General features: G+C 37.0%; 1 pseudogene; it reads left to right on the top strand.

Annotated features, from left to right (window-relative positions):
- Nucleotides 1–1,137: 1,137 nt before the first annotated feature.
- Nucleotides 1,138–9,496, top strand: LOC135224072 (cytochrome P450 3A31-like; annotated as a pseudogene).
- Nucleotides 9,497–19,284: the final 9,788 nt, after the last annotated feature.

Raw genomic sequence — 19,284 nt, 5'->3', positions numbered from 1 at the left:
CACTACATCCTTCACAACACAGAGAGCTCATTAGCAGTACATCAAATCCCGTATACAAAGTTCACTATCCATCCCTACTTACAATCAATCTTGTGCATCCTAGAATTAAAATCCCTTCCTTTCTGAAATCGCTTTAAATTCCTCTCCATCCTTTCATCTGCTCTAACCTTTTTCCAATAATAAATAAAAATCCATACAAGAGCTTCAACCTTTCGTCTTTTATTACACTCAACAACTACACTTAATTCATATGAGAGAGAGAGAGAGAGAGAGAGAGAGAGAGAGAGAGAGAGACCGAGAGAGAGAGAGAGAGAGTTAGTACCTTCCTATACAATCCCTCATCAATACGCTGCAACCTTGGGTTTCCCGTCCGGGCCTTTTGTTAAGCCAGTGCTCCTCTATGGAAGCGAAGTTTGATTCTTGAATGTGAATGAAAATAACGTTAAAGTTGTCGAGACGAACTGCAGTATATGCCTATTCAGAGTAAGAAAACATGATAGGGTAAAAAATGTGGGATTATGTTAGTGGTGAAAAATGTTACGTTAGGCAAAAGGATAATTACATAAATAATGTTTTGAGATGGTTTAGTCATGTGGGAAGACCGGACAGAAGATGACAAAAATCCTCTATTCAAAAGACACAGAAAGGGTTGGATATATGGCTTGAAAGTGTTACTGGAAAAAGATGAATATCAGTACCTGAATGGTGCAGCGTGCGTTGGGAGTTTAACCTGGTACTAATGAGCCTTTGTGCAAGTAAATGAAATGGGTAAAGTTCTGAAGCTTTACTTTGGGAAACAGCCTAATATATATATATATATATATATATATATATATATATATATACATATATATATATATATATATATATATATATATATATGCTCTTTTGAATTTAAAGATTTTATCCTCAGTCCAGATACCGAGAGAGAGAGAGAAGCGAAGAGAGAAGAGAGGAGAGAAGAGAGAGATAGAGCGAGAGAGAAGAGAGGAGAGAATCCCTCAACAAAATAAACATGGCACCACTTGTGCTTTCCTGATAATCATGTGCGTTAGTCACTCCTCCTCCTCCTCCTCCTCCTCCTCCTCCTCCTCCTTCTCCTCCTCCTCCTCCTCCTCTTCCTCCGTTGCCTGTCAAGTGCTGCACTTATAAAGTCACAACAAGTACTAGAGAGAGGATAAACATAAAACTTCCAGTTCTCGTCTCTCTACCGACACCACCAGACATTTCGTTCGTAAAAGCGCAAGTTTTTTGTTTTCCAAGATGTGGATCGTGTGTCTGTTTTTGTTTGTGTCTGCGTTCTCGAGTCTGTGGTTCTACTCCCGGCGGAGGCATAGCTACTGGTCGTCGCCGAAGGGCGTGCCTTGTCCACCGCCACTCCCGCTCCTGGGGCACGTCCATAAGATGTACAGCAAGAAGAAGGGCAGGTGGATCTTTGAAAATGAGGTGAATGTCCTATATTTCTTTTTTTATTTACGTTTTGCATCTATTTTCGTAAACTATATATAAAACTGTTAGTACTAGGTGTTGAAAGTGTAAGTATACATTAATTTGTACATAGGATAAAAGATATACTCGTGATTTTACATTAAAAAGAATAAAACGGGCATAAAGCCACTGCCCAAACTGACCACGCCACTGGGAACACGATGTGACGCAAAGTTTTAGGACTGCCCTTAAAGAAAGGAGCACTATATACAGGTTCGACAACAATGGATTCAAAGTTCATTATTATATCCGTCCGCTCTAGCGAGCGGCATTCGAACGTGCGCTAAATTTGGGTTCCTTTCAACAGCAATGCCACAAACACGAAGAGATAAGTTCGTGATGAGTCATCTTCCAAGTCAAATGGAAAGTTTCGCAGGAAACCAATATTTCGTGATTAATGGAGGGGTTCCTGTAACATGACAGGATGGAAAAAAAGCTTGATTTTAGGTGCGGTAGTACTGAAGTACATTAGTCCTACTTGGGGAGGGAAAGATGTGCTTTTGGCACCTGAATTGCTATTACCCGAACGGATATTACTGCTCACGGAGTGCGCGCGCATCTTATACTGCCTGACACACTTTCTCTGATCCTGTCTTTGAATTTAGTTCTCCAATAATGCCTTTCTAACTCTTTATGTCGACTTACCTAATTTTCATTTAACAGCGGCAACAGTTGATATCTCACTGAATAAATTTAGCATAAAGCATGAATACTATATATTGTATAGGCCTACAATAACATAAAAAAAACATCCATGCACTTATTTACAGTGGCAAATTACTTCTTCATCCAAAACTAATGACCACCGCTACTCAGCTATGACAGGAACTGAAAGCATAATTTGGCTGGAATCATACTTTCAGTTTAATTTAGCAAGAGATACGATTCGAAATGAATAACTTAATGAAAGCTTCAAAATGGAATGAAGCTAAGACCACTACTGCAAACTTCTTAAATCTATTTGCTCACTATGTCACAAAAACTTGATCAGATCTGACGTCGACCAACTACCATGGTTATAAAAGACCTCGGAATTTACGGAAGATTAAATTAATTTATTTTGGTCCTTATTTGATTTAGGCATTGGTTAAAGAAAAACTACAATTCTCATTATCGGACACCATGAAAACACACGATGGAGAAGTGTTTCGTACACAAGTAATTGTCAATTATACTTGGAGAACTACTCACCATACGTTTGGCTCCTAATTTATATTTTGTCAAATATACACGTATCACTGCATGCAATACACGTGCAATATACATTCATACAAGATTATTAAGGATTAAAAAATTAAAGCACTGGCAATTACGACCGTTAGACACACTCTTACATACGTGATGGGAATAAGCAGCCCTCATTAGTACTCTAATAATTCTGTTGACACGGTTTAAGTGGTAAGACAGCAGTACTTCTGGTAAATACTAGAATCTGTACAAAGAACCTTACCTACTGGGGAAACTAACATAATAAAAGTTCCTAGTAATTTAGACTAAAAGACGGCTTACGGGACAAGTCGGTTTTAATTACTACATTCTTTTTGTTATCTGCAATGGGTTAAATGTCACAGAGCCGGTTCCTTCAGATTATGAACGCCCAACACCCTTCTGGAAATTGACTGAAAACATAGGACTAAGACGTAGTACAAATGGTTATCATGTTTCGCCCACTATTACTCGCTCTCTCTCTCTCTCTCTCTCTCTCTCTCTCTCTCTCTCTCACACACACACACCTCACCATTATCATCAAAAAGCAGTATATAAGCACCTGATCGAACAGTCACTAAAAAAATGACAGATACGAAACGAATCTTATCACCCTGATAAAGATGTGTAGATACACTTGATGGGAAAAATTATCATGTCTACGCAACGTCTTAATTTAGCGTCTTGTTTTAGATACTTATTTACCGAAATTCTTAAAATCTCTGAAAAGGCAATTTTTGAGTGGCTCGAAGCATTCCTGTTGAGCATGAGGCAAAAGTATTTTATAAAAGTTATCTGCTGAATAGTTAATCTTTTTTTTATTCCGCTGTTAAAGGTGAATGCGCCACGTGAACCGGCTTATTGTTAGACCTATGTTTCTGTAGGTATCATATTAATTCAATATCATTAAAATTTACTGCTGCTTCTTGACGTCCATTACATATCGATTATCGAACTTCATGTTACAGAGGGCAAGTAAATCATGTTTTAAAAACGGCGGGGATTATTTAACCGGCTACCGTCATCAGAGAAGAAATTCGTGCACTGCTGGTACGGATGTCCATAGACGTAAGAACCAACATGCCTGTATAAGGAATATTGATTCTACTGCATATAAACATAGACGGGAAAACAAAAATCTGCCCTAGAAGTTAACGAGCGAGTCATTTGAATCAAATTCCTTCCCGTCAGGCATAATGATACACTGTATCAACGGATTAGCCTAACTACCTATGCCAAGATCCAGGAAAAAATAAACATAGGATTTAAGAACTGGAACAATGTTAGTTTTGAGAATCCGGTGGAATATCTAGAGGTTCTAATTCCTAGATAATCCATGATACTGATAATTCATTGGGGTCTCTTTCAGCACTTTGAACAAGATTGCTAATGTGGACAACACAGAAGTATAACATGTGGAAAAAAATCAAAGATACTTTTATATAAACGAGTAAATATTACGCATTTTAATATTCTTAGCCTATCCTGTGGGAAGGTCCTCTGGTCGCTTTCTTTCCAAGGGCAGGACTGAATGGCCGAAAGTGTCCACGTGTTTGGGCCTTATCAAATTTTCATGAATCAGTCAATTAAACCCGGGTCCATTAAGTTACACAGCATCGGAAATGAAAAAGAGATGACAAAATTGTAAGGATACGACAACGTAGCACACATGCTAACCTAAACAGTGAACTTGGACCACTATTTTACTAAACTATAGCATTTTAAACTAACCTTACCCTTCATCAATTGGAACAGGCTTATTCGGACCTTGGCTGATTCGGACCATATCCAGGCTTATTCGGACCTTCATTTGATTGGCGATTTTTCTATGCCAGTTTTACCTCCTGAACAAGAATTTTAAGTAATATTTTATCCGGACGACTATTAATTAAACCCCCCAAGGGGTGGGCTCGTACTAAACACGGCGAAATACATTTGACGCCCCAGTTCCTGGTGGCTTTCGTATTCGTGAGGACGAACGATACGGAATGCTTACATAGAAATACCCATTGCTATAATATAAATTTATTAGTATGGGTCCGAATCAGCCAAGATTAAGGTTCGAATCTGGTCCGAATCAGCCACGGTCCGAATAAACCCTGCATCCCATCAATTATGCCAGACTTTCACTTCTCAGAAGTATTTAATTATTAGAACGGTGTTTATACACACTGCCAACCTCCGCCAATCGCCATGATGTTGACTCTTAAAAGTTTCTTTTTTTTGTTTTGTTTTGTGACTTAGGGAATAGGGCGATGCTAATAACCATCGTAGATTAGCGGCTGATGAAACTTTTATGGGACATTAAATTATTTGGGTTATATTCACTTGCCCTACACTACGCTGTCAAAAGAATTTTACCGACTGATTTGGTTTAGCCTTATAAAAGTAAGCGATCTGACTTCGAATAAAAGTTAGTGAACAAAAATAAAAGGGGATTCATAGCCGAACATGATTCTTTGTTTTAGTATGATATTCGAGAGAGTTTCATTCGTCACGTGAGGAAATGACAACAGAAGGTGGCTGAAAGATATCCTAAATTTAGTTGGACTCATGCCAGCACAGGGTCTTGCACCTGGGGGTAACCAGTATAGACCGACTACACCAAAACCTACAGCGTATGCAAAAGGCATTAATTCCACAATTTCTGTTGTGATTAATTCAAACATTGGTCAACCTTGTTTTCATTTTTCCTTCCTATATATCTATAACATCAAGGCGCCGATCGAGGCTTTCCAACCCACAACCGCATCCCCCTCCCCACAACTCCTAAGACCTCTCTAGAGGCAGCCTAGGCTAGCCTAGTCAAGGTTACGGAACTACAGTATTATAATTACGGTCTAATGTTGAAGAAAGAGCCCGTGCTGGCAAAAAGCGAGCTTAAACCTAAACATCATACGGAGCTCTCCACCATCCGGTATTTAACGAGAAAAATTAATAAGTTATTTTAGGTTTCTTTTGTGATTCAATACACACAAACACACACACACACACACACACACACACACACATATATATATGTATATATAATTATATATATATATATATATATATATATATATATAATATATATATATATATGTGTGTGTGTGTGTGTGTGTGGGTTGTGTGTGTGAAATAGATGCCATACTTTCCCCCAATAAGGCACCTGAAATATAACACAAAATTCCCATTGCAACAGAAATTGAAGTTACAGAGACCTTTCATATTGTGCAAATACTTTATTTCTATTCTTTATTTTATTCTATTTTATTTATTTTATTTTATTTATTTTAGTTTTTAATTTTATTTTATTTTTTTGCAATTTCAAGACGCTAAAACTTTATTTTTCTCAGTGTAACAATGGCACTAATCCTTTCAGCTGACATAACGACCCTCATTCTCAGGTATACAGAAGGTACGGAGGATCGACCTACGCCGGAGTGTACGAATTCCACAACCCGATACTGGTGGTGGGTGACCCGTACCTCATGAAGTGCATTCTGGTCAGGGACTTCAGCCATTTCACCGACCGCCGCATCCAGACGGTCATGACCACCGAGAGGGACAGTGTCATGAACCACATGCTGACGTCTAAAAGGGGCGAGGAGTGGAAATCTCTGCGTTCGGTGATCTCTCCCGCCTTCTCCTCCGGCAAGATGAAGTCGATGTTCCACCTCGTCTGCCTGAAGGCGGACGCCCTAGTCTCTTCTGCTTGGCGGAAGCCCGCCAAGAAACCCCTCCGTCGATATGAAGTATAACTTCGGCCGCTACACGATCGATACCCTGGCCTCCTGCGCCTTCGGCATCGAGTGCGACTCTCTAGTTAATGAAGAGGCCGAGTTTCCTAAGAAAGTGTCGGAGTTTTTCACGGTGCCGAGGTCGAGACTACTCAAATTCCTGCTGTACCGCCTCGCCCCAAAGGTTCCTTCTCGATGTTTGCAAATCAGGGCTAAACCCTCCTGAACTCGACTTCTTCAAGGAGGTCGTGACGCAGACCATTTCGGAGAGAAAGAGGCGTGGGGGGAAACGAGGAGACTTCCTAGACCTACTCCTCGATTGTAGGGCCCTCAGGAGGAGGCTGACATAGACCTAACCGAGCAAAAGATGGGTTTGCATCGAGAGGACAAAGAATCTCTCGTTAAGGGCGTGGCCGAGGTTCTACGGAAACAGAGTAAGCGATTACCTTTAGACTAAGCGGTTATAATGCACCTTTTTTCCATTCGTTTCTTATATGATAAATGCCTTAAGAGCTGTAATAGGATAAATCAAAGCCGATAACCTCCTTAATAATACAGAGAATAAGGACATGAAACTAAAATATAAATTCTACAACTTGAAAGGAATCTCTCATTTCACACCAGGCTTAGACGACGACACAATCGTAGCCCAGTGCCTGCTCTTCTTGGTAGCTGGCTACGACACGACCGCTTCGACGCTGGCCTTCGCTACGTTCCTCCTCGCCAAGTACCCGAAGGAACAGGAGAGACTTCGAAGTGAAATGAGGCAGATTGCGAAGGACAACGAGGGAGACCTTCCTACAGCGCCCTCATGGAAGCGAAATTTCTCGACGCGTGTTTGATGGGTAAAAGACAGACACCGTTGATAGTTAGAGGGACTTAAGTTTAGCAGATGGGTCTAAACATTCTTTATACTTACTGTGTGGAATTTTCTTGCGTTTTATTTATGCTTAATTCTTGTTTTTAAAAATAGAAAACTTTTTAAATGAGTCTTCTTAAAAGCTCTGGCTTGTTTTCAGAAACCCTGCGATTATACCCACCAGGTCCACGCTTACAGCGCATGTGCACCAAGGACGTATAAGTAAGTTTGCTGAAACAGTTCTGATTCTTCCAGCTGCAAGCACTTTCAGGAGACCTAATCCTGTTCTGGTTGTTGATACATATTCATGTATAAAACGCACATATATGTACAGCACAGTTTTGATGCGTGATATATTTGGCTGATGATCCCATTCCCGTCTCTACCTACAGACTTTAGAGATAATGGCGTCCCGTGCCGCATTTTCCATTACCACACTGAAACAGACATCAAAAACTTTTTTGTTTTGACTTCTCAGTTTCCCGTTCTTGATCTTGCAACATATGGGATTAGGCTGTTCATTCCACTTATCCCCTGTATACAAAAAATGGTAAATCATTGATACTGATGCTGGTGAATTAAATGAATAGACTCGACATACTAAAAAAATAAATCTCCCAAATTGATGACAGGTAAGGTTACCAGGAACCGACTTGATCATCCCAGAGGGATCCGTAGTCCAGTGTCTGGTCTGGAGCGTCCACAGGGATCCCCGGTACTGGCCAGAACCTGAGGCGTTTCTGCCAGATCGATTCATGCCCGAAAATAGGGCCAATGTCAAGAGTTTTACCCACATACCCTTCGGGATGGGCCCCAGAAACTGTATAGGTAAGGAAAAAGTTACAAGGCAGGGCTATAGTAGATTCACATCAACCGTGCATCTGATGTCTAGGCCAGTTCCTTACGACACCCTGATTGGCTGTTGATAAGCCAATTCACAGGGCTGGAAACTCTCAGTCTCTCGAGAGAGTTTCACATAGGCAGGATGTATATGTTCCACCTCTCCTGAAAGACGTATCCCTAAGGAGAGGTGGAACATAGATCCTATCCATGTGAATTCTCGAAAGAGACTGAGAGTTTCCAGGCATTACTTAAGGTTCTTTGCAGCGTGGCTTCGGCCCCTAGCTGCAACCAATTTCGTTCCTTTTACTGTATTTCCTTTCATATTCTCTTTCTTCATCAATACTTTCCGCCCTCTCCTAACACTTGATTCAACTGTTTCCTAATGCAACTGCTTTGAGGTTTTCCTCCTGTTACACTTTTCAAACCTTTTACTGTCAATTTCCATTTCAGCGCTGAATGACCTCATAGGCCCACATTGCTTGGCCTTTGGCCTAAATTCTGTATTCAACTCGACTCAACTCAAGAAACTGTACAAGTAATTTCTGAAAGTATACAATGACTAAATATCAGAAAATATGCAACCATAACTGTAAAAAAAAATTCTTAAAATATACACGCATAAAAAAATAATTTATGAAAATATCTCATTATAAAAAAAATATTTATGAAAATATACTCATAAAAAATAATTTATGAAAATATACTCATTATAAAAAATAATTTTATGAAAATATGCACTCATTACAAAATTAATTTCTAAAAATATACACTCATTATGAAAAACTTATTTCTGAAAATATACACTTATAAACAATTTCTGAAAAATATACACTCATTATAAAAATAATTTATGGAAATATACACTCATTATAAAAATCAATTTCTGAAAATATACTCATTATAAAAATAATTTCTGAAAATATACTGTAAAATATAATTTCTGAAAATACACTCTCATACAAAAAATATCTGAAAATATACTCATTATAAAAATAATTCTGAAAATATACACTTATTATAAAACTAATGTCTGAAAACACTCATTTATTATGAAAAAATAATTTCTGAAAATAACACCCCAAACTAATAAAAAAACAAAATATTAAAAAAAACACCCAAAATTGAAAAAAATTATCTCTGAAAACCAAAACTCATCCGCTCTTCTCTCTCCCTGCCAAGGGATGAGGTTCGCCCTCATGGAAGCCAAAGCCGCCCTCGCCAAGTTGGTCCTCAGAGCGGACTTGAAGCTGGCTCCGGGATGCGACGAGGTCGTCCTCGAAGGGGGGAACACTGCAGTTCTGAGGCCCAAGAAATGAATAGACATAATCTTGACACCTCTCGAAGGTGAATGAAGACGTGATATTAGATTTGAGTTTTTGTAATAAAGATAATATATGCGTAAAGGTATCGTTTCAATAACCTCACGCTAGTCTTTCCACGTAGGAGGAAGGAAGGCCGTCAGTGCACCTCACGTGGAGCACTGCAGGCATTAATAAAAAGGGTCATTGCAGCTTCCCTTTGACCCTAGCTGCCTGCAACCAATCTCGTTCCTTTTACTGTACCTCCCCTTTCTTCCAACCTTATATATATATATATATATATATATATATATATATATATATATATATATATATATATAGCGTATAAAAGTTAAAAGCGTGGCCATGATATAAAAAAGTTTGGCTAATATAACCTCTCTTTCTCCACAAATCAATAACGCATCTCCCTAGTACGAACGGACACGAACGGCAATTCTCGAAACAAACATTCCTTTAAAGCTTTAACATTAACAAAAACTCTGGCTTAGGATAAGACCAGAAAAAGAATTATTCTAGGAGACTTCGACATCGTTGTGCGCTTGAATTATGCAAAGAGCATCAGTCCTTTTCATAATCGGATTCGTTCGAATTTATCAGCGAAATTCTTGTTCTTTTCGTCTTATTTTGTTCGTCTTACCGTCTGGGCAATTGTCCATGTATGTATATACACTACACACACACACACACACATATATATATATATATTATATATATATATATATATATATATATATATATATATATCACAGTTATTAACACAACTACTGTAAATGAGGTTTCAGTCAGCTTCATATATTACTATCAAATAAAATTCTAACCTGAGAAAAAATCAAAAGTGCTTTTTCAACACAAAGAGAATTTCGAGTTAATCATCTTGAGAAAACTAGCTAAAATCATATTTTGTTTTAAAGCCATCAATAATGGAGGACGAGTTAGCCTAAACCTTTAGGGATATTATGCATTTTCTTTCACGGGTGAAATCGTTCATTATTGATTTAAACCAGCCACCTGCCTGTTATCAATTCACAGAAAAATATATTTCTGCCGGCATTTTGAAAATATAAACTAACCCGAATCATATCTTTAACAAAAGTAACGTTCCATATGCACAAATACGTAAATCAAATATAATTATATATATATATATATATATAGATATATATATATATATATAGAAAAAATGGCGATGGCAACTTTTAATATTTTACATTATGAATATAAATAAGGCATAATCGACCTCAGCTTACTCGGGCCACGTGCTGTAAATTCTACAGTCAAGCAGCGCGTTATGCCACCAACGAAAATTTGAATAAATAAATACGCTATATTTTATTAGAGATAATTGCCATGTATGTTTTAACATGCACGTTATTTATTGTTCACGCTTGTATTTCAATAAATAAATAAAAAACATCCTACCCTAAAATTCCTATATATTTAACTCAACACGAAACGCCTTTCTCAGACCGTTTTAGGCTCTTCCATAGTGCTTTCCTAACTTTATATGCCTACTCTCGAGTAAGCGTAAATTACATCAGGCTCTTAGTCAAATTTTTATACTAAGAACAATCTACAGCAACGGCACAATATAAGCTTCTACAACTACAGCCAACTACCATAATTGCTACTGCTATTGCAACGAATAATTATCAGCAATAATGTCAGTGAAGACTGTAAACTAAAGAGAATAAAATGCACGCATGCGCACTCCATTAAGGACGTGTTACTGTGTATTGCTTGGCTGACTGACATGATGCAGCTGCTAAATCGCTCTCAGTCAGTCACACAGACCGTCACCGACAGCATCTCTGAAAGGTTCAAGGAACCAGTCGTCATCTCTTGGGTAAATGTCTCTCCTCTCTCTCTCTCTCTCTCTCTTTATATATATATATATTATATATATATATATATTATATATATATAATTAAGAAAACTCTTCATTAACATCTCTCCAATTAAGCACCTTTAAATCCTGTTCCCGAGCTATTAATATCGATAAATATATTATTTCTAATCAACTTATTACCTCTTAGCAAAACCCCGTATACTGGATTTCATTTATTAACATTATATTTCTGTCTTTCTTTAAAGAACATTTTCGCCCAGGAGCTATAGGACCAGATCGTGCCTAATTCGGCTGCAGGAGTACGTCAGCTCTTCCGACGCCCACCCACCATGGCGTTTAATTCGTCACGGTGTTTGGTTCTGTCTGCCATACCTGTGAGTATGTTCATTATCCTGTGTTTAATATTAATTCTTTCTTATTTGGCTAGCTGGATTTTAGTATTAAATAGCCTTTATATATTTGCTTGAAGATGTTTTTTAAGGTATAAGGACAACACTGCAAGCGGCCTCGGTTAAACTTAAAACCTCCGTTCCAATCTTCTCCATGAATACCCGCTTTTGTTTTACTGGCGTTTCACACAACTTCCCGAAAGTATTTTCAAATCAAAATCATTTTCATAAATTGATGATGAAATGACTACAATGATGTCGGAACAGAATAGAATTTAGGCCCAAATGCCAAGCACTATGAGGTCATTCAGGGAAAAGAAGGTCTGAAAGGTGTAACAGAGGAAAACGGAACTTGCATTTAAATCAATTGCCAGGGAGTGGGTGGAAGACAATATGGGAGAAAGCGATAATAAACTACATTTCTTCTCCCTCTTCCACAATGTTCGGCATGAAATGGTGCCCCTGCCTGTCTGTCCTGTCTGCCTACCAGTACATGCCATTCCTCATGCTGTCGGACGATCCCCAGACCGCCAAAATTACTGGCGGGACGATGCTGGAAGTGTTTCAAGCTGCTTTCGGAATACATGGGCTTTTGGTGAGTGGACAGATATATATATATATATATATATATATATATATATATATATATCTATATATATATATATATATATATATATGATATAATATATATATATATATATATATGTATATATATATATATATATAATATGTATATAATATATATCTCAACAACTCGATTTAGTCGTCTTATTCAAAATGGAGAACTCTCAAACTCCAACACTCTCTCTCTCTCTATCTCAGTGAAAAGACTGAACATGATTAATTTTGACCACACATTTCCTCTTCTTTGTAGTTACGAAAATAATCAGCTTTTATTTTATTTTTTTTATCCTCCAAAGTTACAGGTATTGGAAATTTCGAGCGGGACTACGCCGGAGGTCTGAAGCTGCCCAACGGCTCGTGGACTGGGGTCGTTGGCAAATTCTAACGGGGGTTAGTACTAATTAATGCCCTATAGACCGAGGGCTAGAGAATACTCTCTAGACCTAGGCCTACATACTTGACCAACGTAATTGATTTAAACGTCTGCGTACACCTAGACCGAGGTCAGAGATATGATCTAGGCTTATACTAGACCGACGTGAATGATTTAAGCCTCGTCTGCGTAAATATACATATGTGTGTCATTCTTTCTTGACTTTCATTTTCCAGGAGGCAGATATGTCAGCTATAGGCCTAGGCATAACGGAGCCTAGGGCCAAGCTGTGGACTACTCGGAGTTCCTGTACCAAGACGAATGGACGGCCACTTATGCTCGACCCTCCCTCGAATCAGACATCGCTGGCTTCGTGAAGCCTTACACTCTCCATGTGAATATAGATACTATAGACTATTCGTTTTGCACTGTAGTGTTACATCAGAGCTTGAGTGCATATTATATATATATATATATATATATATATATATATATATATATGTGTGTGTGTGTGTGTGTGTGTGTGTGTGTGTGTGTGTGTGTGTGCGTGTGCGTGCGTGCGCGCTGATTATATTTCTGCCGGGCATTTCAAAATAATGCATTCTAAAGGTGAATACAGTACCAATTACACTTAAATAGAATTATGATGTGAAAATACCCCACCTAAACCGGACATCTATTGATAGTGCACCACACTTTATGTTGAAAAAGTCCTGCTTAATATCATGGAATTGAACTGAATATAGAATTAAGGTCAAAAAAGCCAAGCACTGGGACCTACGGGGGTCAATCAGCGCTGAATTGGAAATTGACAGTAAAAATAAAATTTGAAAGGTGTAACAGGAGGGGAAAACCTCAAAGCAGTTGCGCTATGAACAATTGTTGGGGAGAGGGTGGAAAGTAAGATGGAAGAGAATATGGAAGGAGGAGCAGTAGAAGGGAACGAAATGGGTTGCAGCTATAGGGGCTGAAGAGACGCTGCAAAACAAGAACCTTAAGTAATGGCGCCTACGTGCACCGCATGAGGTGCGCTGACGGCACGAAACCCCTACGGATATTTAATTTCATGGAAGAACACGTATAAAGGTCTGTTTTTATGAATTTAGCTATAAAATTAACATCAACATATGGCGAGTGCGTTAATTTTATAGCTAATTCCACGTGACTTTTTTTTTATACTACAAAATTTCAAATATTATGAACTGATCCTTCGTGGGTGTAAGTTACTACCTATGTAATGCGGATTTTATATATATAAATATTTATATATAATCAATGTTATATATATATATATATATATATATATATATATATATATATCTATATTTTCTATAATTTTTTTCTTTCTTCAGATGTGGCTAATGATACTGGCGACGGTAGCGCTATCAGTAGGCGCCCATCTTTTTCACGAGAGCGGCTACGACCGCTTACAACAGAGAGGTGTAAGAAAATGAACTCTTTATGTTTTACTGTTAGAGAGAGAGAAAAAAAATCGCATCTGACGCCATGCATCAAGAGAAGGGAGTTATGTAGTTGGTAGCTATATAGAACCATTCTATATACCTTGGTTGGTAGTACTACTTTTAAAGAATTCGGTACGATTTCCGTAAACAGAAGCATTAACGGTAAACAGCGTTAATGTTTTCACTAATCCCCTCTGAAGGCTTGGAAATCATGACCACAGGAATTCAACGGTATAGCTACCTTTACCCATCAGTTTAATTATATAAAGAGAAAGCAATTGGCCAAAATTGTATGTATATATATATATATATATATATAGATATATATATATATATATATATATATCATATATTTTACTATATATAAGACATTGTGCCAAAGGTCTCTCTCTATAATGTCTATATATATCATCAAATTTCTGAACTAAAGGTACCAGTAAAATCTGATCATATATATATATATATATATATATATATATATATATATATATATATATATGGATACGAAATCAGACTGTGTAGTCTACTAAACTCAGTATCCACACACACACCTCTTTCCGGAACCGTTATGTAATCTTTGTAATCCACGTACCGAAAAAAAGAGTGTATAGTAGACTAAGAGAAAAATCATCAGTCCCACTTAATGAGAGAGACGATAAACATTTTTTACGATATTCTAATCAATCCATCAAACCTGACTATAACCTCGCCTTATCCAAGATCACGACCTTTACTTGACCGGAGATCCCAAGGAAGACAACGAATTTAAATATACTGAAGTATACTGAGAGTATTTGAAATAAAAGCCAAACAGCCTTCAATGGACGCCTCCTGCCCTTAGGAATATTTTTAATGTGCGGTTCAAGGTAAACACATTCATCGTCATGAATATGAACTAGGCTGGGATGGGGTTAGGCCTAGTTTAACTTAAAGGTACCATTGGTTTGACTCGTTCAAATTTTTTTTCATTTTCCGGAGAAAGATTCTAATCAGGGTGGATAAGGGTAAGAAAGGTTAATGAATGTTTCGCAGCACCAGTGGTTTTAAGATATTGATGACAACATTTTTTGTGTGATAACATTTTTCGATATCTTCTGTGAAATTCCAGAGTTAACTCAATGAAAGGAAAGAAGTATGTATGTATGTATGTATGTATATAATTAATATATGTTATATATATATGTAATGTATGTATATATATATATATGTATGTATATATATATATATTATATATTATATATATATATATATATATATATATATACCAGGGATCAGGAGCAGGAACAAACATGGCGAAGTATTTTACACTTATTCCGACGCGTTTCGCATTCAGCAGAATGCATCTTCAGGGTCTGTATACTAAATAAAATGACTACTATAAATTAAATTGACTTGAAAATAGTTTTTAAAAATATTTACAAACTAGTTAAAATGAAAACCGACACTTAAACACACATAGATAAGAATAGACCAACAATTGATAAAACAACACGAGAAATTAAAAGCACATACGTGAGTTAAAATTTCAGTAGAAAGTTAAAACAAAAAACTAAGAAAATAAATTAGTAAAACATACAAAGTTAAAAATATTTGAGGGTCGACCTACCATGGTAAGAGATAAATAAAAACAAAAAAGAAGGTACACAGAAACAATTATTCAAACATAGGCTTAAGAAAGATACAACGGGTGAGGGAGGTGGTCTCCTGGTTGTTTAACTGCGTACAAGTTGTTTAATGAAAAGGCTCTCCAGGATCATAGTTCATTTGGGCTGGAGGTTTGACCAACAATAATACAATCTTCATATTTAACATAGCAAAAAACTGCTAAAGCTGATATTAAATATGAGGATTGGTATTATTGTTGGTCAAACCTCCAGCCCAAATGAACTATTGATCCTCGAGAGCCTTTTCATTAAACAACTTGTTCCGCTGTTAAGCAACCAAGAAGACCACCTCCACTCGTTGTATCTTTCTTAATTAAGCCTATGTTTCTGTGTACCTTCTTTTAGTTTTTTTTTTATTTATCTCTTACCATGGTAGTCGACCCTCAAATATTTTTTAACTTTGTATTTTACTAATTTATTTTCTTAGTTTTTTGTTTTCAACTTTCTATCTGAAATTTTAACTCACGTATGTGCTTTTAATCTCGTGTTGTTTTATCAATTGTTGGTCTATTCTTATCTATGTGTGAAGTTTCGGTTTTCATTTTAACTAGTTTGTAAAATAATTTCTAGACAATTTTGCAAATCAATTTAATTTATATTAGTCATTATTTATCATACAGACCCTGAAGATGCATTCTGCTGAATGCGAAACGCGTCGGAATAAAGTGTAAAATACTTCGCCATGTTTGTTCCTGCTCCTGCTTCTGTGCATTTTATCACTCTGGCTGACTCGCCTGTATTCCCCGTTCATTTATATATATATATATATATATATATATATATATATATATATATATTAATATATATATATATATATATATATAAGTAGTATGGAGACAGGAGCAATCACTCAGGGATAGACATATTGGAGTAGGGAGACGCGTTCTGTCTTTCATCCATTTATTTGCGCCGACGTTTCGTATCAGCTTGATACATTTTTTCCAGGCTGAAACGATTACACATCAATTGCGTATAAGTAAAAAGATACACACAATGTTTACCAACACCAAAATTAAAAAACCTTTTAATAATTAAGAATAAAAACAGAGTAAAAACAGAAACACAGAATAACAGTGAAAGGGCTAGGAGCGAATACAGAGAAACAAATTAGTTAAATAATAATAATAACAATAATAATAATAGAAAAATATATATAATAATAATAATAATAATAGAACGACAAGACGCCTACCCACAGCGGTAGCGGAAGGAGAACTGACACGAAAATTGTTATGGAAGGGAGTGTAAACAAAACAACAGGTAATTAGGCAATAAACAGTTGGGTGGAAGACGATTGGTGTTAAGAAGAAGGTACAGTTAGCTTGATATTATTGATTCAAGGGTGGTTAGTTCGTCTATATGTCGGGTTCTTCCTACAATATTAAAATGACTGGCATCTATGTGTGTTTTGCAACTTTTACTGTGATTTCTTATGTTAGATTGTTCTGGATTTGATATTCGACAACCCCGTTTCTATGGCTATTCCTTGATGAGAGGAAATTCGGACTTTTAGCAGCCTCCTGGTGCAACCGATGTAAGTGCCGAGAATCACATCTGGGACAATTATACCTTTATAAACGACACCGGAGGCAAACAGGGGGCTGATCTTATCCTTGACTTGGAAGAGTGAGCCGATAGTTTCGGGGGTTTGTGGAATAGTTTTCAAATTAAGGGCAGGCAATTTGCTCATTGAATAGGGTGATGCATTTTTTCCTAAACATTTATTATAGGAGAAAGGGAAATCTAGCAAACATACGGAGCTTGGGGACACTATGGACTATTTGGAGGTGGATTGAATTTCAGATTAAGTAGCCTATTAAGGGATCTATGAAAAACTTGCTGGAGGGAAATAATTATCCTTAAAGTAATCAGCAAGGAAAGTCACTTCAGTATGAAAGGTAGACCAGCTTGATGTCAGATTAATGGCTCTGGATGGAGGAGAGTTGACACGGAATTCATTTTAAAGTTAAAAAACATGAACTATAAAAATTGGTCCCCAGGCCAGTAAAGGTGCTCTTTCTATAAATACCAGTATGAAAGCCAGACTCGTCCTTGGATATCCTCACATCAAGGAACGGAAGTGAATTCTGTGTTTCTGTTTCAACCGTAATCTAATGTTATGGTGTTGGTTGTTTAAATACTCAAGAAAGGTATCAGCATGGTAATTACATCTGAACAAGGCCGAAAGTGTCATCTATGTAGCGTCTATAAAAGAGTGGGCGGAAATTAGGTGGGCATTGCATCTAGAGCACATAAATATGTTAGCAAAAGTAGGACCCAGAGGGCTCCCATGGCCATCCCCTCAGTCCTGCTTAAAAAAAACCGTATTATTAAAAACAAAGGGCGTATCCAGCACGGCTAATTCTAAAGCAACTTGAATTGAGTTCTATTAAAATTGTTGAACAAGCAATCGTCAGTGGAAATAGCCTGTCTAAAATGATGTTGATAGTCTCAACAACGGGAACATTTGTAAACCAGAGATTCCACGTCAAAGCTCGCCATGTACAGATCTGAGTCCTGTTTGCTAGATTTCCCTTTCTCCATAATAATAAATTTAGGAAAAAATGCATCACCCTATTCAATGAGCAATTGCCTGCCCATTAATTTGAAACTAATTCCACAAACCCCCGAACTATCGGCTCACTCTTCCAAGTCAAGGATAAGATCAGCCCCCTGTTTGCCTCCGGTGTCGTTTATAAGTATAATTGTCCCAGATGTGATCTCGGCACTTACATCGGTTGCACCAGGAGGCTGCTAAAGTCCGAATTTCCTCTCATCAAGGAATTAGCCATAGAACGGGTTGTCGACTATCAAATCCAGAACAATCTAACATAAGAAATCACAGTAAAAGTTGCAAACACACATGATGCCAGTCATTTTTAATATTGTAGGAAGAACCCGACATATAGACGAACTAACCACCCTTGAATCAATAATAATCAAGCTAACTGTACCTTCTCTTAACCACCAATCGTCTTCCACCCAACTGTTTATTGCCTAATTACCTGTTGTTTTGTTTACACTCCCTTCCATAACAATTTTTCGTGTCAGTTCTCCTTCCGCTACCGCTGTGGGTAGGCGTCTTGTTCGTTTTCTATTATTATTATTATTATTATATATTTTTCTATTATTATTATTATTATATTATTTAACTAATTTGTTTCTCTGTATTCGCTCTTTCACTGTTATTCTGTGTTTCTGTTTTTTACTCTGTTTTTATTCTTAATTTATTAAAAGGTTTTTAATTTTGGTGTTGGTAAACATTGTGTGTATCGTTTTTACTTATACGCAATTGATGTGTAATCGTTTCAGCCTGGAAACTGTATCAAGCTGATACGAAACGTCGGCGCAAATAAATGGATGAAAGACAGAACGCGTCTCCCTACTCCAATATGTATATCTATGTATATATATTCTATATATATATATATATATATATATATATATCATATATATATATTTGTAAGTATATGCATATACATTAACATATA

The sequence above is a fragment of the Macrobrachium nipponense genome, chromosome 10, assembly GCF_015104395.2.
Source record: "Macrobrachium nipponense isolate FS-2020 chromosome 10, ASM1510439v2, whole genome shotgun sequence".
NCBI classification, from domain to species: Eukaryota; Metazoa; Arthropoda; class Malacostraca; order Decapoda; family Palaemonidae; genus Macrobrachium; species Macrobrachium nipponense.
This window is presented reverse-complemented; position numbering and strand designations above follow the sequence as displayed.